The following is a 25,363-nucleotide window of genomic DNA, read 5'->3' as shown; positions in this document are numbered from 1 at the left end:
TGAAAAACTAAACAGCACACTAGGTATTTTTGTTTTATTTTTGCCTGCTAGTTTCCTTCTGCTCCCTCTCTCTCCATTTTATAAGCCTATCCCCAAACTAGTACAACCATTTCCCTGGAATCAAAGACTGGGGCTCTGTCTGGAAGCTGGTACCCATGCACTCTGACTCTGGTCACTAGGTGTCACTGTTACACACTAATGGTGATCCAGCCTGTCCATCAAGCAGAGCTTGGGCTCAGAACAGAACCACCAAGCTGGCCCCATTATACTGCACACTTAAATATGTTTTATTGCTATCTACAAAAGTTGTCAAATTTCTATCCACAAAACTCTCAACTCACAAGGCTGGTTACTAGGTGATACCAAATGCATGCCAATCAGCATTTGGAGAGACTTTCGCTCAAATCTAACTCCAAGGCAGATAAGGGAATCTTAAAATATCAGATTGGGTTATACAAATATGCTATTCGAGAAGCTAAATATACATATTTTCAGTGCAAAACTGAGTTGTCCACTAACAAAATGATAAAGGGGAAAAAACAATTCCCCTATGAAGAAAGGCTTAAACAGGTTAGGACTCTTCAGCTTGGAGAAGAGATGGATGAGAGGAGATATGATAGAGATCTATAAAATATGAGTAGAGTGGAATGGAATGAGAAAGCATTAATCAGTTGTTTAATCTTTCAAAAAGTACAAAGACCAGGGGACACACAATGAAGTTACTAAGTAATACATTTAAAACTAATAAGAGAAAATATTGTTTTTGCTAAACGCATAAATAAGCTCTGAAATTCATGCCAGAGGATGTGGTGAAACCTATAGTGCAGCTGCATTTAAAAAAAGGTTTGGACAAGTTCCTGGAGGAAAAGTCCATAAACCATTATTAAGGTAGAGTTGCTTATTGAGATAAGCAGCTTATTGAGATAAGCAGCTTGGAATCTTTCTACCCCTTGGGATCGTGCCAGGTACTTGTGATCTGGCTTGGCCACTGTTGGAAACAGGATTCTGGGCTTGATGGACCTTTGGTCTGACTCAATATTCAAGTCTTATAGTCTAAAACCCAGGTACATTTTCTCCATAGTTAAGGATGTAGTTAGTGCCTCAAGCAAGCCCTCTGTTTATTCTTCTCTAGCATGAGATGACTTTGCATAATACTTTATAATTCAGATCTAAGGAGTCGCCCAGTGGGCCAACACCAGGTAGTATTGTGTAACTACAGTTTTACCTTTTAATTGTTGGACTTGTTTTGAGCCTGTTGATAATCTAGTCTTCTGGTAAGGTCTTGGGGTCCTTTCTAACAAACATTAACCTTTATCTACTAAAATAGTTTATTCAATAGCTGTAAACATGCATTTATTAAACTATTGCTTTAAAAATATTCCTGGATTTGAATTTAGTATAGAGCTATCGGCTAGTAGCTACGCTACCTTAAATTGAGAAGTTGTCTAAGTAGAAGCATTGGGGTAGTCAAAGTTTTTGCATGGGAACAGCCATCTAAGAACCTTATCAAATTCAGCTTTTGCCCCAATTTCCTTTGAAAACATGACATTTTCCATCAATAACAGTCTTAAACGTTTATCAGTTTAGAGTGAACCACATCATAATTTCATAAATCAAATCAAATCTGTAATTAAAACTGTTTTTTACAATTTGCATGTGGTCCCAGGCCTAAAGCACTTCTTGCATAAAAAGTGATTGTCATACAGCTGTGCAAGCCTCCATTTTTCTCTTATTGACTAATGTAATAATCTTTATCTTGGTCTTCCTGAGGTATCTTTTGCAATCTCCCCAGCTTTTGATGAATGCTACTGCACGTTTGATTTCTAGAATCAAATGCAATCAACATATTACACTTGTTCTTATTAGTTTACATTGGCTCCCTATGCAATAGCAGATAGCATATAAAACAGGAATGATTGTTTTTAAGTTGATAAATTCCAGTTCCTGTCCATGGGCTAATGGCCTTCTCAAATTATATCAACCCTCCCAACTGCTAAGGTCATCGCAGCATGGAATGCTTGATGTTCCTTCTGTCGGAGCTGCTCATCTTACAGTCACTAGAGAATCTGCCTTCTCTACAGCAGCTCCTGTGTTTTGGAAGTCAATTCCAATGGAATTAAGATTAAGCAATTGCATCAAGACGTTCACATTATTTTTTAAAACCTTATTTAAGCAGTTGTATTGCTAGGCTTAGCAGGTACTGTTGCCTAAGTTTAGTAGGTATCGTATGCTATTGAATTTCTCCTTTTATGATGAGACATGTGTGAGTCTTCTGTTTTAGATGCTAAGATCAGCATGTGTCTGTTGTCATGTCTGTTATATTTTTGGTGTATTTTTCTGTAACGTGTATTTGTTTTTGTAAATCATTTTGATAATTTGCATGTTTTTTTTTCTGTACATCACTTAGGCCATGTGTTAAACGATAAATACAATTTTAATAAATGTAAATGTTAGTCTTGCTTCCTTCTCCTCTTCCTGGCCCAGAGGAAGCTTGTAGGGAAAGGTGCTCTTTGGTGAAAGTCTGTATGTTTGGGTTCTGTGTGTCACATTTTACTAGCATATAGGGATTTGTATCAAACTTATTTGTGTTTTCTCAACAGGATATGTATTTGCTGGTGCACTGCTGCCTTTCCATAGGCAGGGCTATGGCTGTTTGACTCCCTATAGTTAGTGCAGCTATGGTATGGCAGATTTGCTACACATGTTGAGTGGTTTTTTTTTTTTCCAGGTTTTGTATTATTTTATAACGTGCCTTGTAGTAGAGAATGTTCGTGTTGCTGTTACTGATATAACGTCAGAATATCTTTTTTTTATGTGGCAAGTTATACTGGGAAATATCCTAGATTTGCCATGTACTCGTTTGTTGGGGGAATGTTTGACCAGTGGGTTGCAGGCAGAAGCTCACACATCTCCTCATACTGCTCCTGCCTCTCCTTGCAGCCTATTGGCTGGCTGTGCAATGTCTGACAAAGAGCTGCAGGAAGCCTTTATCTCCTCTAATAATGCTCCCACCTCCTCCTGCAGCCCATTGGCCAGACTTTCCACAGCCAGAATAGACAATAGGCTGCAGGGGGAAGTGGGAACAGTCTCAGAGCAGACCCAGGTTTCCTGCTTGCCCTTCCCCTGCAGCCCATTGGTCAGATACTCTACAGCCAGACAATATGCATGGGGGGGGGGGACTAGAGAGCAGCAGCAATATAGGACAGATAGGCTTCCTGAGGAATAGTGGAGATTAGGAGGGCTGCTGATAGAGGGACTACAAAAGAGAAAGAGGGAGAGAGGAATTATGAGGAGGGAGAGAGAACGGCTAAGAGAGCTGGAAGAGGGAATGAAGAGAGGTAGTACAGCCTGGGAGATGGGAAGATTGGTTGTTAAAGGGGATACTGGCTGGGAGAGATAATACCTGCTCTGAGGGTCTGGAAGAAGAATTGATAGAATAAATTATGGCTGGGAGAGGAGGAAGAGAGGAAAAGGGACTAGGAAAAGAGTTATGGGAGAATAATTAGAATGCTAAGGATTATTAGGAAAGGAATAAAGAATAAAACAGAGAATATCATAATGCTCCATGGTGCAACTGCACCTTGAGTATTGTGTGCAATTCTGTCATCACATCTAAAAAAAAAAAGGTATAGTGGAATTAGAAAAAGGTAAAGAGAAGGATGACCAAAATGATAAAGGGGATGGAATGAGTCTTCAGTTTAGAGAATAAATGGCTGAGGGGAGATTTGAAGGATGTCCATAAAATAATGAGTAGAATGGAACGGGTAAACGCAAATTGGTTTACTCTTTCAAAAAGTAAAAAAACTAGGGGACATACAACAAAGCTACTAGCTAATACATTTAAGATAAATAGGAGAAAATATTTTTTTCAATGCATAAACTCTGGAATTAATTGCTGGAGGATATGATAAAAGTTGTTAGTTTAGCTGGTTTTAAAAAAATGTTTGGGCAAGTTCCTGGAAGAAAAGTCCATAAACCATTATTAAGGTAGACTTGAGGATATCCACTGCTTATCCCTGGGGTAAGCAGCATGGAATCTATCGACCTTTTAGGATTATGCCAGGTACTTGGGTCATGGATTGGCCACTGTTGGAAACAAGAAACTGGGTTTGATGGACCTTGGTCTGACCCAGTATGGCATATCTTATGTTCTTATATAGTAGACCTAGGCTGTGAGGATGAGAGCGCCTGGGAGTATAGAACAGAGGCCTGAGAGACATAGGCTTTGAGAAGGGAAAAGTAGCTGAGAGAAGAGAAATGTGTATACAAGCTGGGAGAGAGGACATTGGCTATAATAAGAGGAACAAGGGTAAGTGATTAGGTGAAGGGAACTTAAAAGGAAGTGACAGATAAGGAGGACTGGGAAAGGAAGTGTGTGGAGAGATAGGAGGGGGCAGAGAGGGGAGGTAGACCAAGAGAAAGCCTGAGAATAGAGGGGATTATGGTGGAGGTAGAGTCATGGAGAGGAGAGAAATGGAAGTGCTGACAGAGGTGAGACTAGGAGGTGGTAAGAGAGGTTTATGAGTTATGGAGAGTCAGCTAGTGGATAGAAAGAGGTGTATACATGGAGGAAAAATAAATGATAATTGAGAGGAAGACAAGAATATAACTTTAAAAAAAAAAGAATGAGGCAGCAGAGAGGAAACTAAGAAAAGGCCAAGTGCAAATAGTGACAGAGGATAGATCAAAGTTTGAAGAACTGTTTATTCAAAGCCTGGAGAAGATTTCTGTGCTAACCGAGCAGGGTCAAGGGTGATGAGAAGGTGGTATCTGCTCTTTTCTTCAGCTCTGCAATCACCAGTGTAAATAACGTATTTTACTGGAAGGATGAGAAAGCGGGAGGAGGCTGGGATGGCATGCAACATCATTGGCGCTCTAAAAAATAAATAATAAATAATAAAAGGGGGGGCTGCACTTGGGGCTTCAATTCAGAGGGTATGAAGGTGAACATCATTCTACTTGTTCACAAAAATAAATAAAACATTTCCCTATTATATCCCACAAAAGTTAGCTCTGGAGCTGGGGAGATGCTGACTGCTGAGCTGATAGGTTTCATGATGGTGGAGTGCCTTATGTTCACTCTGTAGGCATGGCATGGGACGGGATGGGCTTTGGCCTGGAATTTCTGAGTGCCAGAAGTGCTGCAGGGGATTGAGAGATAGGAACAGCTCCAGAAAAAGGAAGAGTGCCTGGGCTCAGGGAATGCAGAGCAGGAAATGGATCGAAGCTTGTGGAAAAGTGGGAAATCACAAATTGAGAGCCGCGTTACCAAGAAAGGGCAGCCAGCTAAGGAGGGCTGAGTTAGAATCTGCTAGTGGTTGAAAGAAGAACAGGGAGGGCCCATAGAGGACAGGTCAGTGAGAAATGAGGAGCTGAGCAGGCTAAGGCATTGTAGGGAGTGGAGCCAGAAGGAGCTATTAAACCCCGGTAAAAATAATTTATTTATTTATTTAACAGCTTTTCTATGCCGACATTAGAATGCACATCATATCGGTTTACATCTCAACAGTAGGTGGAAAATACAATGAACAGGGGTGGGAGAGGGACAACAGTAGAAACTCGAGGGCAGGAGGCTCTAGGGGGAGCCTGAAAATTGAACCAGAGAAGTAACAATAACTCGAGAGGTAACATATTTACATAATGCAAATTACTTGCAGCGAGTCAAAGATAACAGAGAAGCAGGAGAGGAGGGTGAGAGAGGTACGTGGAGTTAGTCTGGAAATGCCTGGTGGAAGAGCCAAGTCTTTAGCATTTTCCTGAATTTAGTATGGCAAGGCTCCAGGCAGAGGTTTGTGGGTAGGGCATTCCAGTGAGTTGGGCCAGCAATTGAGAAAGCATGGTCCCTTGTTGCTGTGAGACGGGCCTTGTGGGACTTGTAGGGTGCCTTTGAGATTTGCTCTAGTGGGGGTGGGTGGATTGTGTGGATCGGAGCGGTTTGCTGATGGATTTGTGTACGATAGTGAGAGTTTTGAATAGGATGCGTGATGGGATGGGGAGCCATTGGAGGTCTTTGAGGATGGAGGTTATTGTGGTCTTTGCGTGCGTTCATGATTATCCTTGCAGTGGCATTCTGTAGTATTTGGAGGGGTTTGATGATGGAGTAGGGAAGGCCAAGGTACAAGGAACTGCAGTAATCCAGCTTAGAAGATAGGGTGGATTGGATGACGGTTCTGAGATCGTGTGTGTGGAGGAGTGGCTTGAGCTTTTTTTATAACATTGAGCTTGTAAAAGCCTTCTTTTAGGACGGAGGTAATGTGTTTTTTTAGGTTTAGATGTGGATCAGTTAGAACGCCAAGGTTTTGTACAGGAGGCTGTAAAGTGAGGGCGGTGGCTGCAGGGTCGTTTGGAGGAGCGAGCTTAAGGGTTTGGTGGTTGTGGATGAGGAGATGCTCAGTTTTTGAGGAATTGAGGGCAAGTTGTAGAGAGGTGAGTAGTGAGTTTATGGATGCAAGGCATTTCTCCCAGAAAATTAGTGTTGTAGATAATGATTCACGGATAGGGATGATGATTTGTACATCATCTGCATAGATGTAGAAATTGAGGCCAAGGTCAGATAGATGATGGCAGAGGGGCAGGAGGTAGATGTTGAAAAGGGTGGATGATAGGGAGGAGCCTTGGGGCACTCCTTGGGTGAGGGCGAAGTGTGTGGATTCTGAGTTGCCAAGTTTAACAGAGAAATGTCTGTTAGCCAGGTAGGATTTGAACCAGAGTAGGGCTATGCCAGAGATACCAATGTCAGCCAAGCGGGAAATGAGGAGGTTGTGGCTAATCGTATCAAAGGCTGCAGAGATGCCAAGGAAGGCAATGAGAAAGCTATAACCGTGGTCAAGGCCAGTGAGGAGGGCATCAGTGAGGGATAGTAGAAGGGTTTCTATGCTCAGGTTCTTACGGAAAGAGTGTATGTTAGACCCCCCCCCCCCCCTTTAACACTGCATGACCAGGCATTTAGCTTGGTCCACACCTTTAGGCAATCACAAGGGAATCCTGGTTGCAGGACAGTTCTCCTGGGGAGAGGGCTAAGATGCCAGGGTCCAGAGGGAAAGGGAGGCCCCAGAGAAGACTTGGAAAAAGCAGGAACTTTACATCAGTAAAATGCTGCATTTCTGTTTCCAGAACTGCTGAGGTAAATAGGCTTGCGTTTTGTTAATTTTTTTAATTGTAATTAATAAAAACTGCAAAAAGATAGCTGGAGTCCAGGCTGAATCCATCCTCTGGTAAGCCAAAGACTGTTCTTGGTGTCACATATGGTGCCAGTTCAGGGAATTCTGTGCTAAGCGACTGTACAGGCAGAGACCCACACCAGAAAAAAAGATTAAAAAGAGACATTTATTTTTTCCTGACTCTAAGCCTTTCACAGGCCAGGAAAGCATGCACAAAAAGAAAAATCTTTTTTTTTGAAGCCTGGCTGCAGCTGTGGGGTAAAATTCCATAGACTCAGGAGGATATCTCTACTTGGATAGACAGGAAAAAAAAAAGTCTGTCAAAGGCAGACAGGCTAGGATTATGTTTTCTTTTTAACATAAGGAACTGCAGCAAAGCCTCTGTGTTCTGCCAAGGTTTGTTAACATGGAGCAATCGGCGCAGACCCTCACTGAAGGTCCGTAGCAACTCCATAAAATGGCGCAAATTTTATGTGAGCAATTTAACCAGCAGCAGGGAGTGCAGACACAGATAGCCCAAGCAATTTAATTCACCCCAGTACAGACAACACCATTGCCTCTGGTCTTGTTTAAAATAAAGACAGGAGAAAACCCAGATATATTTTTAAGAAATTTTGAGAGAACCATCTGCATGGCTGGTGGTCCCAAGCCACATGGACTACTTACTTGGCAAAATTGCTTACAAGCACAAGCCAAGTGGTTTTTCAGACTGCTAACCCAAATGGAAGAGCCATCTATTCGAAAGTTAAAAGTCGCCATCCTGGAAAGAGTGGGTTATATAAACATTCTTCAACAGTTACGGCATGGCAGTCCCAGGAAACTCCACGGAGCCTTTTCCATTGGATAAAGGATGCCAGCTACAGCCAGAAGTGAAAACAGGCCTCGATGTAGGCCAACCAGTTCCTCCTGGAGCAGTTCTTGGATGGGCTGGACTGATCCATGTGAAACTGTGTGTGTCATCTCCCAGGGCTCACACTGGAGAAAGCACTGGAAGTGGTGGATGTCTTCCATCAGGCTCAGTTGATGCCAAAATTGGTATGGAAACTAAGGTGGCAACATGCACAGACTCCCCAGTGTGGGGGTGAGAGTGTAAGATCCCAACAAGGATCTTCAGAGCAGGACAGCTCTGGTTCTGTACTCTGGCCAAAGACCTTAGCCCTGCCAGCTTGTTTTAACTGTATGAAGAGAGGTCATTTGGCTAGACACTGTTGATATGAAGGCAGCAAACATATGGACGTCAACCTGAGAACCCAGCCAGTACTAAAGGTTAGGTTTCGCTCTTGCAAAGGAAAACATCTGGAGGAGGGACAACCGCTGAAGGGAATAGGAATCCCAGAGGTACTGGCACAACAAAGTAGCATGGGGGCAGGTATTTTCCCTTTTTGCTCACTTAGTGCAGAGAATTGTCATGAGGAGGACTTTTGCCCATGAAAAAGAAGAAAATTAAGAACCCATTATAGGAAGCATTGAAGTTAAAGAGGAACAGGCCCCACAGGTGTGCTTTCATTGTGTGGTGAAAGGCCATGCTATCTAGGATTATCAATGGCTTGAGGGCAATCTAGTGAAGCTCCACAGCTGTAACTGCATTGATATTCCTTGTTCAGGACTTATGATTTTTGTGATCCCAGATGAGTTGGATGAGGTTCCTACCAAAGCTCTGGTAAATTCAGGGTACAGAAAGACTCTTATTAAGGAGTTGCCCAGGGGATATATATCAATTACAGGAAGAAGGCAACACTCACCTACATTCATGGTGACCAGCAACAGTACCCAGGTCAGGTCCTATTGATGACCTTGGCAGGGCAGGTTTATATAGAAGCAATAATACTTACCAAACTTCCATACCCCATCATTCTGGGATGCTATTATCCCCTGTTTGAGACTCTGTGGGGTCAGCTTATTGCTATTCAGGCCAGCCCAGACTGCAAGGAGACCACCTCTGGAAGCCTCTCCATGGGACACTGAAAGCATATACTGCATGGAGTTTAAGATATTCACACACTGGATGCAGCACCAGAAAAAAAAATCTGAGTGACTAAAGACTATCAGGGAATTTACTGTTTCAACGTTGCATCGTGACATGTGAGAGAGACCCATAGGTCTCCTGGGAATCTTTAACTGATTCTCTAAGAAGGCTGGAGAAATTAAGCAACCTGAATGTAGATCCTTTCAGTTGGCCAGAGGAATGTGAGGGAAAGTACACTCTGGCCTAAAGGGCCCCATATTGACTCTACCCTCCGCCAGGAAAACAAATGGGTAGTCCCAGTTTAAAATGGAAAAGGAAAAGAGGAATGATAATTTTCTTTCCCAGGAGCTAACCCAGGTAGAGGCAGTTGCTTGCCAAGCCAAGGTCAGGCCAAAGGGGAGGATATGTAAAGGAGTGCATGTTAGACCAGCCTTAAAAAGTCCAGGACCAGGCATTTAGCCTGATCCACCTTTAGACATCCACAAGGGAATCCTGGTTGCAGGGAGATTCCCCTGGGGAGAGGGATAAGACATCAGGGCCCAGAAGGAAAGGGAGGCCCCTAGATGAAACTAGGAGAAAACAGGAACTTTGCTAAATGACTTATGTGAGTAAACTGCTGTATTTCTGTTTTCAGAAATAGAGGTAAGCAAGCTTGTGTTATGTTAATTTTTGATTTAACAAAAACTGCAAAAGGATAGCTAGGGTCCAGAATTAACTTGTCATCTGGTAAGCCAAGGTCTGCTCATGGTGTCACAACCCTCTACCCTAGTTATAAAATTTAAACTATGCTCAAGCTGGGCGGAGGTGGTGGTAGAGAATTAAAGGATGATGAGAGGAGATCAGAATGAGAGAAAGAAAGGGTTGAGAGAGAATGGTAGTTACAGATGAGGGTGGGGGAATGATGCAGGAGAGAGGAGACTGGTGGGAGTCTCTCCTAGTTTTTTTTGGGCCACATAAGTCTTCCTCATGTTTGTATTACCCTGTCTTATCCGGACATTAAAATACAGGCTTGCTCAAACACACTTGCAATCCACGGTGTTCTGTTTTTTTTTCCTAGTGGGAATGCGTGTTGACTTTGGCATCCCAATCATTTTTTTAAAGTTGGCTCCTATGCACATTCATGCAGGCTCTCTCACACAACACCCACACAGGCTTCTCTAAGACTGTACACACACACACACAGCCTCATTCAACCTCTCACACCCCCCCTCTCTCTCATACATATATTCATACAGTCTCTCACTCTCTCTCATACACACACATTCTCTCTGGGGCTTCCCTTCTCTTGTTGGACTGTGGGGAGATAGGGCTCTGCTGTGGTCTCACTCTTTGGGCTGCAGTGGGATGGGGGTTTACGATGGCCCCGCCAGGCCTTGCTCTTTGTGACTTGGCAGGATGTAGTCTGCCGTGGCCCTCCCTCTCCGGGGATCCACCAAGGCCCTGCCAGGTCTAGCTCTTCGGCAAGGTGAGGCAGCTGCCACAAGAGTTTTTGGGGAGGCACTTTTTGCCACTTCCCAAACTCTGCCTTCTGAGGCAGCTGCCTCACCTTGCCTCATGATAGAACCGCTCCTGTTTACGATAATGAATGTTAGTCATTAAAAGTCTGTCTAAACAAGTGTGCTTTTTATTGCTTCCTTAAGCTCAATAAAGATGTTTCTTAAGCTCTGCTGGCAGCATGTTCCAAAGAGGGCTAGTGACCCTGACCAGCCGGTCCCGAGACTCACACAACCAGACCACACAAACCGATGGAACATCAAGTAAGCTTGCAAATGAGGAACAAAGTGACTGACAAGGGTGATATATATATATATTTATATTTCTGCTAAACCTGGAGATGTTTTCTGGCTTTCTTCACCTCTTTACTATATCTTTGAGGTAATTTGCTCAGTAACTCAATGTCGGCTGAATAGGCATCCATTAAAATGTAATTCTGTGGCAGATGTTTCTCTGAAGATTTCTGGATATAAAGATTGTTAAGAACTGCAGTGCCACTCTGATGGCGCTTCTACCTCTGGGCTGTTGCAGCACAGCTTCTCAAAGCGTAATTTTCTCGCTAGCATTAGGAGGATGGAGTTCAAAGCCACAGACGCTAGCTTTAGCACAGCAACAGTAACGAAGAACAAATTAAATGCGCTGCTGATCATGATTAATGCTAGATACAAACAGACAGTGTCATTTTTTTGAACAATAGTTCCTGAAAGCTTAGCAATTAAGTTTCAAGGGCTGAGCTTTGTGGCAAAAGAAAATATAGTTCTCTCAGTATGTTACCTTATTTTAACAATGTATTAAAAAAAAAATGGAGGTTAGATATGCTTCGGATCATATTTGATATATTAATGAGAATCTCTTTACTGACAGGCTTCTCTAAGGGTTTTCATTTCTTATTCCTCATATTGGGTCATGCCAACTGGAAAACCTAAGACAACAGGAAATACTTAAAGTAAATGAGAACAAAATTGAAATGCCATTCTTTTAGTGCCAAAGATGATAAATACTTTAATGTGCTCCTCCTCATCTTTTTCTATTTGCTGCCAGTGTATCTTCTGATGTGGAAAACACCAGAAGCCAAATTTTGAATATCAATCACATCATATTTCCCCCCCAAGGACAATATTGCTTCAAGTTTACATCCCCTTGCAATGTGTATGTGGTAAGAAGGAACAAATCTGTTAACAAAAAAAAAAAAAAAAAGGCAACCTGGGACTTTGTTGGCTTTTTATTCTAAAATACAAATGCTCAAAGGCTTCAGCTTTCCTCTCCTTTCCCTTCCCTCCATGGACGAAGACCTAGTTCCTGTTCTTGACAATTTTCCCAGCCAAGTGAGAAGCATTTGATGTGTGCTCCCAGTCTGCCATCCCTTCACAAGCTTACATTAAGATATTCCCCAAGTCTATTTAGCTCCAGTTCTTAATATTCAATGGATAACAGACATGAAGGCAAGGGCACTGAAAAATACTGCCCCAGACTTGTTTCTAACAGCGCCCATCCAGGCAAAAAACAATTACCATTTAGATGATTTTTTTTTTCCCCAGGTCAAGACAGCACAGGTCAGTGGCCGAAAAGGAGTGCAACTGTTACTGAGTGACACATGGACAAATACCACTCGGGGAGAAAACAGAGGGGGAGCAGAACAGCTTTGTTCAGCTGCACAACACGACATTTCAGGAACTGCACGGGCAGAAACATCCAAATCCAACTCACTCAAGTTTGCCACATGGCGGTGTGCAGAAGAAACATGGTCATGATCAACTTTTCTGAAAGCACTGCCACTTTTCCTCAGCTGAATGTTTACTAATAAAAGGACCATTTAATTTCAGAATGCATCAATTAAAGCAAAAAAAACCAAAACTTTTAAAAACCAAACCCTTTCAGATAGTTCTGTGAAAAAAGTATTAAACAGACAGGTTATCTTTCCTAGATTAAGCTTCTTAAAAAAAACAAAACAAAAAAACACAGAAATTTCACCAGAACTCTTAAGCCAGGGTCAACAAACCATGAACCTGTAATTTTAGACATTGTTCTATAATGAAATAGTAGGTTCCTTATATCTAATTTTCTAACAGTACTTAATGTTTACAAGTCTGAGTATCAAGCATCAAGGGGCTCTTCCACATAAGGGTTTGAGAACAACTGGCAGCACAGCGCAGGGGAAAAGCCAAAAGGGCGACATCTAACCTCATCCTTCCTTATCTTAGAAAGGACAGGGGGAGAAGGGGAGGAGGCTCCCAAGGGGTCAGAAAAAAACCTTTTACTTTCTTATTTGATAAATTGTCCGCAGTAAACCCAGGCCCTCTTGCAACTTGTTTGCAAACTGCCAAAAGTAACCATAAAGCATCCAAAAGGCAAGAAAAGAGATCCCCCCCTCCAATGCCACACAGGCCCTGCTCGTCTGCTTCTCACATGCCTTAAAGTGGTTTGAAAGTAAACCGCCGTATGGAGACATCTACCGGTACCTTTTTTTTTTCTCTAAGGCAAAAGTGGGCTTTAAAAAAAAAAAAAAAAAAAGAGGATAAGAAAGCTTTAACAAAATCTGATCTGAAAAACAAAACAAAAACAAAGCAAAGAATTTTTCCAAAAACAAAAGAGATTTCTATCACAGTCACTACAGGGTCAACTGAATACGAGCTGTGAAGCGCTACTCTCAAACCGCTAATCTGCAGAAGGGAGTCACTTTATTAAGGATATCGAGTTTGATCCCCCTTCCTTGGGGTAATTTGCCCTTGAGGGTTTGAATTCTGATCTATTGCAGAGCTGGGCAAAGTATTTACTTAGCAACAGTCCTGCCTCTGCTACAGCCACCAAGCAGTACTGCTCAACACCTTAAGGAAGACTTGAGTCTCTTAGGGGATTATCAGCATGGAGTCCGGAGGGGGAGGGAGGGAAGGGTGGTGGGGCATGGCTGTGAGCTGCCCACAGTGCTGACTCTTCCAGCTGCTGCCACTTTCCTCAAGGTTGTCAGTCTGGAAACTGCAATAACCAGTGAGCTGCTGGCAAGTAGGTGCTGCCTATATTTATGTATTTAGCTTTTATATACAGTCATTCCAAGTGAGAATCACCAGATCACAACAATGTATAACAAGCAGAAAAAGAAACAAAAGGAAGTTTAAAACAGCCCTTTAAACTGGATAACAATAGGGGATGTATCAAAGGAATAAGGGATAATATCTTGGAGCCCCTGTCGATCTATGATGTTTGTGAAATAAAAACCTCCACAAATCTGAAGCCTTGATTTTAACACAGTAAGCATCTAAATAAAAGGTAATCTCGTCCATCCAAATTAATCATTTAACATATTCATACTGCGGTAGAGCCATCCAGATATTTGGTGTATGGTGTTGGTTCCAGGCTATGGATGCGAAATATCAAACAAATACTTAACCGCTAAGAATTAGTCGTGTCAATATATAGCAGTTAATAGTTAGCCCAGAGCTATAAGGCCAAGGAATGACTTCCGCTACTTTCAGTATTCATTCATTCATTCATTCATTCACTTCACTTGGAAAGAAGGAATTAATTTCTATTCTGAATTAGGAGACCAATCCCTGTTCAGAACTATGAAAGCATCATCACTAGGCATGTGCAGTCACATTTTGTTTTGTAGCAATTTTTTTGGTTTTTGTGGGGGCGGTTTTCATTTTTAGAAATGAGTGCTCATTTTTTGCAAGTTGTGTGCACTATTTTCCAAAAAAAAATAAAGCCTGAAATTTTTCAGGTTTTAGGGAGGGACTGGGCATTTGTTTTGGAGTAAAACAAGCCAAAACAAAAAAAAAAAATGGCCTTTTCAGTTCAGACTACCATTAGTTTTCAAACAAACCCCTGCCAATCACCATTCAGAATGAAGATGGACGTAACTGCTGTCCTCTTCCTGGCCGGGGCCGATGGCAACAGAAATGGTGATCTCTCTGCCAGGTCGATGATGGCAGGGGCAGCAGTCAACTTCTAATTTAACCTATATTCCCATGCCACACAGACGGGGAGAGCCCGGCACACAGAAGGGGTTTTCAGCTAAGTTGTCTGCTGGGTGGAACTGTTGGTTTAAAATCCTGTTTAAACGAAGAAGAGGGCAGCGAGCCTTGGTAGTCAAGAACCAGAAGGCCACAGAAAACTCACAGGGTTTCGGAAAGCCAAACCAACAATTCAAGGCGATTTCTATGTGGCCAGAATGTGCAAGCACTAATGCTGCCCCCACTGTGTTCGCACATGTAGAAGGAACGAGTTTTCATAAACTCTAAGGAAATCAAGTGAGGTTTGCAGAAAGACAGGAAAACTGAAATGGGAAAAATGACAAAAGTGATAAAGGCAGATATACAGATATATGTAATGGCATACACAACCCAGAAAATGTTCAGTAAATTATCTGGGAACATCTAATACATCTGAATGACTAAAAGCACAGTACTCATTATGATTTTTTTTTTTTAAGTAGCAATAAGTTCACAAAAAGAACAGTAGAGTATTTAAATGCTAAAGAAACATTTGGAAAAAAGTGAGACATCTCTCAGGCTGCAAGCCAACTACCAGGATAAATAATGCCACATCTACCTGCAAGTTCCACGGCTGCTCTTCTCTCTTTCTGCTCCCCATGTGCCATGCAAACAAAATCTTTTACTGTTTTGTTTTTACACTTTTAACCCCAAAAAGGCTCCTGCCCTCTCCTTTTTCTGCTCTACTACTCCTAGGCAATAAACTCAAAATACATCATATTTTTATTATTAAGAAATAGTAAACGCCTGGCCACTTGAACCTAGATCTGGCAGTTTCATGTCCTCATACATTCTTCCTGTGCACAAGAAAAGCACAAGTTGACAACCTGGAGCAGATGAACAGGGCTATGGAGCAGCCGTGCTCCAGTGCATGGCAGCCATATCCCTTCAAAGTTTAAAAAAAAAAAAAAAAAGTTTGCTTGGGAATACACAAAATGGAAAGAGAAATGTGGAGGGGAAGAGAACAATTTTCCTGTCTTAAAGAAAAATTATATTAACCTTTTTTGCCTTATTGCATTAAGAAAAGCACAAAAATCAACTCAAAAATCAACTCAAAAAATGTTACAGCAACATGGAATGGAGGTATTTGTTCAATGTCTAGGGCAATGTTTCTTAAAATGGGTCGAGCGAGGTTAATGGGACTATTCCATGGGCAAGAGGCACCAGACAGAGATGCTCTCATTCTAGACGAAATTGGTTGCATAGCTAGGGCAAAAAGGAAGTGAAAAAGGAAGTGTCTGAAAGTAGTTGAAAGGAAGGAACGGAATGGCTTATATAGAATATAAGATCGTGGACTTCCAGTAATGGAAGCTGACTGAGCAGACGTAGATCAGGTGAGCTCCATAACTGCCCACCCCCGACTCTTGCATGCACAGATCTGCTGAAAAAACATATGCCCTAATTTTTATACTTGGCATAGGTAAACCCACTGAATGGACTCATTCGTGATTAAGAAACAAAGAGATGTGTGAAACCTGCTCGAGCGACACATGAAAATGTATGGCAGCTTGATTCTAAGGCGGCGGCTGATTCATCCAGAGTTGAAATCAACTATAAACCCCTAGATCGATACCTCAATAACACTTGAGATTAGGGCAATGAACTCACGTAATCACACCTTAATAACCCTTCACTCTATTATATCTAATTTCACGGTGCATCCACTATATGACCTTCAAAATAGGCATCATTTTTCCTTCTCACGTGTAAACTTTTCCAAATTCTTATTATTAACGTTACTTATCTTGTAATCCAAGTCTTGCTTAGTGAATTACTCCCAGTCCAGGGTATACTCATCCGAAGAAATATGGCAATGTGTAAATTCCCCACATCGCCTCTCCGTGTCGGGCACGGACACGGAGGGGCGATGTGGGGAATTTGGAAAAGTTTACACGTGAGAAGGAAAAATGTTTTAATACACTGAGCACTAGCAAAAAAGAAAAATTTTTACAAAAAAGTTATGGTATGGACTGACCAATGATTATAAATAAGGCAGAGTGAAAAAGGTACTTGTTGCCGCACAATGATGCCTATTATGAAGGTCATATAGTGGATGCGCCGTGAAATTAGATATAATAGAGTGAAGGGTCATCCAGAGTTGAGACAGAAAAAGTGATGGCAGTTGATTCAGATGAGGCAATACTCACAATCTCCAAAAGCATTTTAGCCGAATGTCCAAACTGCAGTGCAGAAAAGAGGAAATAAAAGGAATGGAAACACAGGCTCAGAGACTGCTGTAAGTGGAGAAGCTGGTGTCAGAGTAGGTGAGCAGATTTTGGCACTCCAAAAAGAAAATGCAGCGTGGATTGAAAAAAGTGGAGGACCAGAAGAACAGGAATTGGCAAAAAATGTGCTTGTTATTTCTTCCAGAAGTGCTGAAAGATAGAGAACTTCCATCTTTTTTTGAAAAATGGCTGCCAGGGGCCAAAGGCCTGGATAAACTGGTGAGTCCCATAGTGTGAGAATGGGCGCACGGGTGGGGCCAGCCCAAGAAAACAACAAGCCGAGGCCAGTTATCGCTCAAATTTTTCACTGGTTGGATAAAACCAAAATCGCAAATGTCTACCAAGCCAAAGGCTCTATAGAATATGATGGGGCCAGAATGTTGCTGTTTAACCATTACTCAGCACGGGTGGTGGCACAACGAAAGGAGTTGTTGCCCATATGCTCCGAGTTGCACGGGTATGGGATTCATTTTGCAGTACTCTTAACCTGCAAAATTAAGGGTTCAGCATGACGGCAAAAACATTTTCTGATGGATACAAAACAGATGTGTTTCCTATAAAGCTTACAATAGTTGAGGGGGGGGCGGGGCGGAGGAAGGTGGGCGTGTTTGAGCCACACACGAGGAAGCTTAAGCAGTATGGAATGTGTTTTCTATAAAGTTTTCAACATCTTGTTAAATTAGGACAATGATACTCCTGGCTTAGAAGGGAGGGGAAGAGGAGAAGGGAAAAAAAAAAAAGGAAGGAGTTTGCTTTCTCCCTCTTCTGCTGCATATAGAGAAAAGATTCAGAACGTTTGTGTTTTACAATGTGGGTGAATCTGCAGCGATTTATTTTGCTATGACAGTCCATTCTGATGACACGAGAAATGAGTTAAAAAAAAAAAAACCAAAATACTGGCTATGCAATGACGGGCAGGTTCTATGGCTGCGGCACATTTTAAACACACTAGCAGACATATAGCCTTTAATTGGATGAAGCTACTGAGCCACGAACATAATATTGTGAGTCCTCACGTATCATCAGTGTGGTGGCCCTTTTGTTTAGTTACTCAGACTATTTTCTCTGTGACTAAACTCTATGGCTGCTCTGGTTAATTGAAACTTTTGTGGTGTTTCAAGATTATATGTGGGGCCTACAAGTTCTACTATTCAAGGAGCATATGTCTTTGAATACCTGTCTCCGAGGAGAACTAAAAGAGGCAAAATATCTTCCTGGCTATGACATACGTGTATGCGAGACTACTTTTTCGAGAAGGGCCTCCATCAGTATGTCTACCAGACAAAACCAGATGGAAGCGTCCTGGGAACTTAACGGTCATTTTAGTTTTCACATTTTCAGCTTTAGATCTTTTTTTTTTCTCCCTTTTGAAGGTTGACCTCTATCCAATCTTAGTGAAATATGCATATGCAAAGCTAAATGGGTTGTATAGCTCATGGAAGTTTTTCTTCCAAATGTTTGGATATGGGGTTGGGGGAGGGGGGTGGAGGTCCACTTGGGGCCATGGAGGACCCTTGGAGCTAAACAGGGAGGACTTTTCTTACTGATATTAGAAGTATGGATGTGGTATGCCTGTCTGGGGGGGAGGGAGGAGGTGTAAGGGGGAATATGTTTGAGAGGGGAAGGAAAAGGGGGAGAGGGAGATGCTTTTATTTATTTATTTATTGATTGTTTTTATATACCGATATTCAATCTCAATTGAGATATCACACCGGTTTACATTCAGATACTGTAGGTATTTCTCTATCTAAGTTTTTGTACCTGAGGCAATGTAGGGTAAAGTGACTTGCCCAAGGCCACAAGGAACGACAGCGGGACTTGAACCCTGGTCTCCTGGTTCATAGTCCACTGCTCTAACCACTAGGCTATTCCTCCTACCCATGGACATGGAGGAGAATATCGGGGACTAATACAGGAATGGCCATGCAGGGGCACAGAAGATATCCTACATTATTGTGGCATTGCATCTGGGCTGGGGAACACGGGGCAGAATGTATTCTCCATTTTTACTGGTCTTTTGTGAGATTGATATGGATATAAATATCTTTGATGTTGAATCCTGGGACATTAAGTTTGTTTCTTTGAATGTTCATGATATACATTCCACTGTAAAGAGAACAAAGACACTTACCATACTGAAAAAAGAAAGAGTGAACATAGCATGTTTGCAAGAAACACAGGGTGGGTACTTGTAGTTCTGCATCATACTCCCACAGGCATTGGGGTATGGCAAGCATTATTCATAAAGACCTTCCATTTGTCGTGGAAAAAACAGGGATTCAGAGGGCTGTTTATTTTGCTTGGCATTAATGTATGGGATGAAATATATTATAGGTAATGTATATGTACCCAATATTTATTCTCATGACTTCTTCACCTCAGTCAATTATTCTTCTTGGTTATCCTGAATATTCTCTGCTCATTGGTAGTGATTTTAATGTGGTGGTGGATAGCAAGGAAGACTGCAGACCCTTGTGAATTCCTAATATACGAGAGAGCTGCAGAGGGGTAAATATGATGAAGCAGAAACTGCTCTATTAGATATATGGAGGATACAAATCCAGGAGAAAATGATTATACTTTTTTCCAATCCCCACCAGAGTTATTCTAGAATAAATTACTTCTTACTTCGCAAAGACTGTTTTCTGTGGCCCCTATTGGGAATAGATCGTGCCCCTGGTTATTTTTTTTTTTTTTTTACTCTAAAAGTGGGGAAAGAATGGGAGGAACTTCACATGGTGCAGGAATCCAGAACATTTTAAGGATTCTAGGATTTTCTGAAGCAAAAGCAGAGTGAATATCAACAGATCCCAGATAGTTCCCCATCTCTTTTTTGGGAGGTGAGGAAGGCTATAAATGTGGGAGGAGATTATGGCTTATGTGGCCCACCAGAGAAAACAGAGAGATGCAGAGATTTTGAGACTTTTGGGGAGATTGCAAGAGCAGAAAAGAGAAGATATATCCTCTCTGTCAAGGGAGATTACAAAAAAAAAAAAAAAGCTAGAGATGAAACCAGCCTTTATTAAACCATTTGCTCCATCTTAAAGCTCTTTGTTCTATCAATTATTTTAAATTTCAGTTCTATAAATATGTTAACAAGGCTGGGAAATTAATGGCTCATCTAGTCAAAGGGATGAGACAAAAAGCTTACATCGAGACAAAAGGAGATCTTCTCTCTCACTGATACTGGAAATTCTGGAAATTTTCCAGTCTTATCCATCAGTGGAGGGACTCACAGATGCTCAGGTACAAATATCTTTTTCAAGGGACTTCATGGCCCTGAATTACAAGGAAGCTCCTTGGAAAGTCTTAATCAATCCATTTCTGAGGTGGAGGTTATACCTGCTATTGGGAGATTTAAATTAGGTAAGGCACCAGGAGCATATGGTTTAGGATTCAAATTTTATAAAATTCTCAAATTCCTACTGTAGAAACCCCCTTAAGGAAATATTTATCTATGCCCTACAGCATGGTTTTTATACCCTCTCTATGAATCAAGTGGCAATCTTATTAATGCCTAAATAAGGAAGTAATTTGGGGACCTCCATTTTATAGGCTGATCTCACTTCTAAATATAGATATAAAATTGTTCACCTCTATATTGACATCCCTAGTGGAATCTGACCAGATGGGATTTGTACTGGGAAAATATGGGGTCAAGAATGTTTGTACATTACTGGTAGTGCTGGGAGACTCCAAGGCAAGGCATACCGAAAGCATGGTCCTATGTTTAGATGCGGAGAAAGCTTTTGATAAAGTGAACTGGTACTTCATGTTCTGGGTGCTGGATAAATTTGGGATCAAAGGCCCCTTCCTGGATTGGATTAAGTTGTTATATACAGATCCTAGAGCCCAAATTTCGGTAAATGGTTCCTTACCGAAAGACTTTGCCTTGCAAGAGGGCACGAGACAGGAATGTCCCTTGTCCCTCTTTTGTTTGTGCTTACTTTGCAACAGAGAAGGGCAACCAAAATGATAAAGGGGATGGAACAGCTCCCCTATGAGGAAAGGCTGAAGAGATTAGGGCTGTTCAGCTTGGAGAAGAGACGGCTGAGGGGGGATATGATAGAGGTCTTTAAGATCATGAGAGGTCTTGAACGAGTAGATGTGAATCGGTTATTTACTCTTTTGGATAATAGCACTAGGAGGCACTCCATGACGTTAGCAAGCAGCACATTTAAGACTAATCGGAGAAAATTCTTTTTCACTCAATGCACGATTAAGCTCTGGAATTTGTTGCCAGAGGATGTGGTTAGTGCAGTTAGTGTAGCTGGGTTCAAAAAAGGTTTGGATAAGTTCTTGGAGAAGTCCATTAATGGCTATTAATCAAGTTTACTTACTATATTAAAGAGCATACAAGTTACCAGAGGGAAAGCAGCATATAAATTGTCAGCGGGAAAATATTCGAACTTTGAATAAGAAGCGCTAAAGTGCTGCTCAGTTGCTGACAAAAATCTGCCAGCGGGAAAGCAATATATAAATTGCCAGCGGGAAAGTGTTTGAACTCTTAACTTTCAACAAAGTGGAAGAGCATATGTCCAATGGGAAAGTGTTTGAACCCTCAAAAAAGTAGAAGCGTATATGTTGCTCAACGCTAAAGAACATACAAGTTGCCAGCGGGGAAATATTTGGATTTAAAAAAAAAAAAAAAAAAGCTGTGTCAAAACTCTGTGCAATACAGTATATATTGCTTGAAGTAGCACTTAGCAATTTCAGATAGAATTTCAAAAATGCAAGAAATACGCTTGCTATATTTGCTTATTGTTAAAAAGGAAAAAAGAAAAAATTAGTGAGTGAGACCCACCAAAAAATTTGTGAGCGAGACCTACTAGGAGTGGGACCCATGATTATATATAATTGAAAGATGGTGAATTAATGTACCTGTAGAATTACAGGATACACGAAGCAAGACCTATCGGTAATTAGTGTGAGTTAATATCAAGTTATCTCCACTAAATATATATGAGGTCTCTACTCACTAAGAACAATACGTTTGAGGTTTCTTCTCACTTCCCTTAACTTCTCTCTTCACCATCACCTTGATCTTCTCTCCCCTCCGGCATCATCACTACCTTCTCTTCCTTTTCTCTTCACCTTCTAGCATCATCATCTTCTCTTCCCTCTCCCCTGGCAACATCACCTTCTTCCCTTCCCTCTCCTCCCCCTCTGGCATTTCATCGCCCTCCTAGTCCAGCCACCCAGCCCCAGTCTAGCCCATGTCATCATCATCATCTTCCCTATTTCCCAGCTCCTACCATCATCACCTTTCCTCTCCCCCACACCCTATGGCATGTTCATCTTTTCCTCCCTCCACACCCCTTGGCACACTTAGCTTTTTCTCCCCAGCCAGCACAAATCTGAGTAGCACTTACCTCCTGCTGCTGCTTCCTCCTGCAATAGTAACAGCACGAGGCCAGCGTGTCTTGCAAGAGAGCTAGCAGAGAGGTAAGCAGCATCAGCAGATCGGGCTGCTCTCCGATGCTCTCTGCTGGCAGGAGGATAACCTGCACGCTAGGAAGGGAGAAAAATGGAAGACTGCCGGCTCCTCCTCTTTTTCATTCCCAGCTCTTCTCGCGGTCCAGCTGCAGGTCAGTCATGCCACACTGGTTGGGGAAACCCTGGTCTAAGCTGTTTACATTTGTTTACTCTTTTTACTTAGCTGCTGTACCCTGGTCTTGGGTGAACAACTATTCAAAAAGTAAGATAATTAGTCCTAATATACAAAAATGCATATCTCCAGATAGGTACAATTTCCTTTCAAACCCTCCCCTAAGAACATAAGATTTATTTATTTAAAATTTGTTTACCGCGACCCCTGCTTTAACAAGTTTACAGTTAAAACACGTATAATAAAATCACAGATCAATTACAAAGAAACTACACAGACACCCACCCTCCACTATTACAAGAACCTGGACCCATCACTACACATTATCCACCACTCGGGAAAAAAATAGGACTTAACTTTTTGCGAAAGGTGAAATTATTCCTCTCCAGCCTGTCCTCCAGTGGTAAAGAATTCCATAGTCTAGACCTCATGACTAAAAATTCTCTTTGCTTATAGACACATTTTCGGGCAAATTTTCAAAGGGCTGCATGTGTAAAAATCGGGACTTATGCCCATGGCCGGGCCCTGTGCGCACGGCACACATATTCAAAAGGGCCCGCCATATGCCTAAGTCCCGATACGCGCACAAGTGCCAGGCCCTGAAAAGGGGGCAGGCCGGGGGCGTGGTCTGGGTGGGGAGGGGCAGGACGGAGGCTGGCCGGGACAGTGGGAATTAACCGCTGTTCTGAGGAAACACGCAGTGGCAGCTGGCCAGCGCGTATAACTTGCTTCTGCTCCGATGGAGCAGTAAGTTAAAAAAAAAAAAGGAGGGGATATTTAGGGTTAGATAGGATAGGGGGTTAGGGATAGGAAAGTTGCCTCCCAGTCGCTCCAATTAAGGAGCGGACTGGGAGAGAACTAGGGGAGGCCCGATTGTGTCATCGCCGTAGTTTAATAAAACGCACTCCCCTTCCCCGTGTGCACGGCCATCTGATTTTATAACATGTGCGAGCCGGTGCACGCTTGTTATAAAACTGGCGCATCCATACGTTAATGCTGCTTTGAAAATCTACCACTTTATGCATAGTACGAAATGGCGGAAACACCAACAATTGCCCATGACTAGACCTCAACTGTCATGTTGGGGAATACCATTCTGATTTTTCCTTCAAATATTTGTCTCACCCCCCCCCCCCCAATAAGACAAGGTATATGTTAACATGAACATCTTAAATCCACTGATTTTGAAATATTTGCATTGGCTGTTTATCCAGCAGTGGATGGAAGTTAAGGTGTTGATATTAATTTATAAGACTTTGAATGCGTTAGCACCAAAATGTTTTACAAGATCATAAGCTAATTTATAGGCAATCGAGAGCTCTGCACTCGTCATCTAGAAATTTGTTAGTAGTGCCTTCTCTTAAGGAAGTATGTTTGACGCACTCCAGACAATTATTTATATCGTGGAGCACGTTACTGGAGAATATAATGAATGAAATAGATTTAATTGAGGTTTCGAAAACAGTTAAAAGTATGTTTATATAGAAAAACTTTTGGTAATGTCATATTGGTGCAGGCCTTTGAGTATAAGGTTATAATGTGAAGTTGGGCTGATGGGTATTTTGATGCAGAGTGTGAGGGATATTTGAATATACAACATGGCTTTTTAGAAATGCATACGATTTAACGTAAGATACCAATATGCTGATAAATGTCAATACCAGATATGTTATCAGAACGAGCAAGAAGGACCAAACAATGTAAATTGTATTGTTAGTAGAATTAGAATTTGTATTTGCCACTGTGTCGACCTAGAAAATGTATGAATAAATATTAGATTAAATATTTGCCGATGTGTTGACTCAGTAACAGAATATGTATGGATATGATCTAGAATATGCATAATGTTGATCTAGAATAGGAACATTGACAAAGTATGTGAATGTCGACTAAGACATTCACATACTTGTGATTTTCTTTTGGAACGACGGTACATAAAATGCCCAAATAAATAAATAATTGTGGAATGTTTGTGTGACTTACAAATGTTTTAAGTGTAAACCACCAAGATTTTTAGATTGTGTAGGTATAAATTTGTTAAATTATATATGCCCTTTCACCTGGAGCCAATGCAACTTACACAGCACCAGTGATATATACCCTCTCTCCATGAACATCCTACCACCACCCTGGGAGCAGCATTCTGAACCAGCTGTAACCTATGTGCGAGTATCTCTGGGAGATCTATATAGAGGCTATTTCAATAGCTGAGATGGGAAATAATCAAGGCTTGTACAACTGTCTTGAAAGCTTGGGTATCTAAATAAGGACATAACTGCTTGAACAATCAACTTCCAGAATGCCAGGTGTATTGTTTGAAAAACATGATAAACATCAATCTAGCATCCAAATATATCCCTACATTTTCCACAATCCACTGCAGGCATAGGTAATCCACCCTCATTGGCATAGGAAAAATATCTGGTGTCAGCAGATCCACCATCAACCACTTATTTTATTTTTTAAATTTAACAAAGCCTATTTTGTAAAACCAATCCACTATTCTTGACAGAGCTAAATTTAAATCAGTAACAGTCTAACATAACTGTAAACTAGTGGGGCCACAATTTGCACATCATCCGTGAATAAAAACCCTCTCACACCCAAAATATCAAGCAACTTCTCTAATGGATATAAAAAGATATTAAATAATAAATGAGATAATGGGGGGATACCCAAGAGACTCCACAATTCAAATTAACAGCTGAAGAAGAGAGGAAATATATTGCATACCAAAATCAGACATTCCCAAATCTGCACATCTCCATAACAAAATTTGATGATCAGCGAGATCAAATGCAGAGGCATATTCAATAGGCTCAAGATGATCTCATGAGTCTCATCAATCCAGCATAACAGAGACCTAAACAGTCTCTATCTAAGCCCTCCCCCCCCCCCTGTTTTCTCAATGTAAGGTGTTA

The 25,363-nt window shown here is 41.6% G+C and overlaps 1 protein-coding gene across 17 annotated transcripts in view; it reads right to left on the bottom strand.

Annotated features, from left to right (window-relative positions):
• The window catches only part of EPB41L3 (erythrocyte membrane protein band 4.1 like 3), a 459,693-nt gene that overhangs the window by 150,595 nt on the left and 283,735 nt on the right, over positions 1-25,363 (bottom strand). The gene's annotated exons all lie outside the window — the stretch shown is intronic.

This window comes from Rhinatrema bivittatum, chromosome 2, assembly GCF_901001135.1.
Source record: "Rhinatrema bivittatum chromosome 2, aRhiBiv1.1, whole genome shotgun sequence".
In the NCBI taxonomy this organism is placed as follows: domain Eukaryota; kingdom Metazoa; phylum Chordata; class Amphibia; order Gymnophiona; family Rhinatrematidae; genus Rhinatrema; species Rhinatrema bivittatum.
Note: the sequence above shows the minus strand (reverse complement) of the source record. Positions and strands in the feature narration are given on the sequence as shown.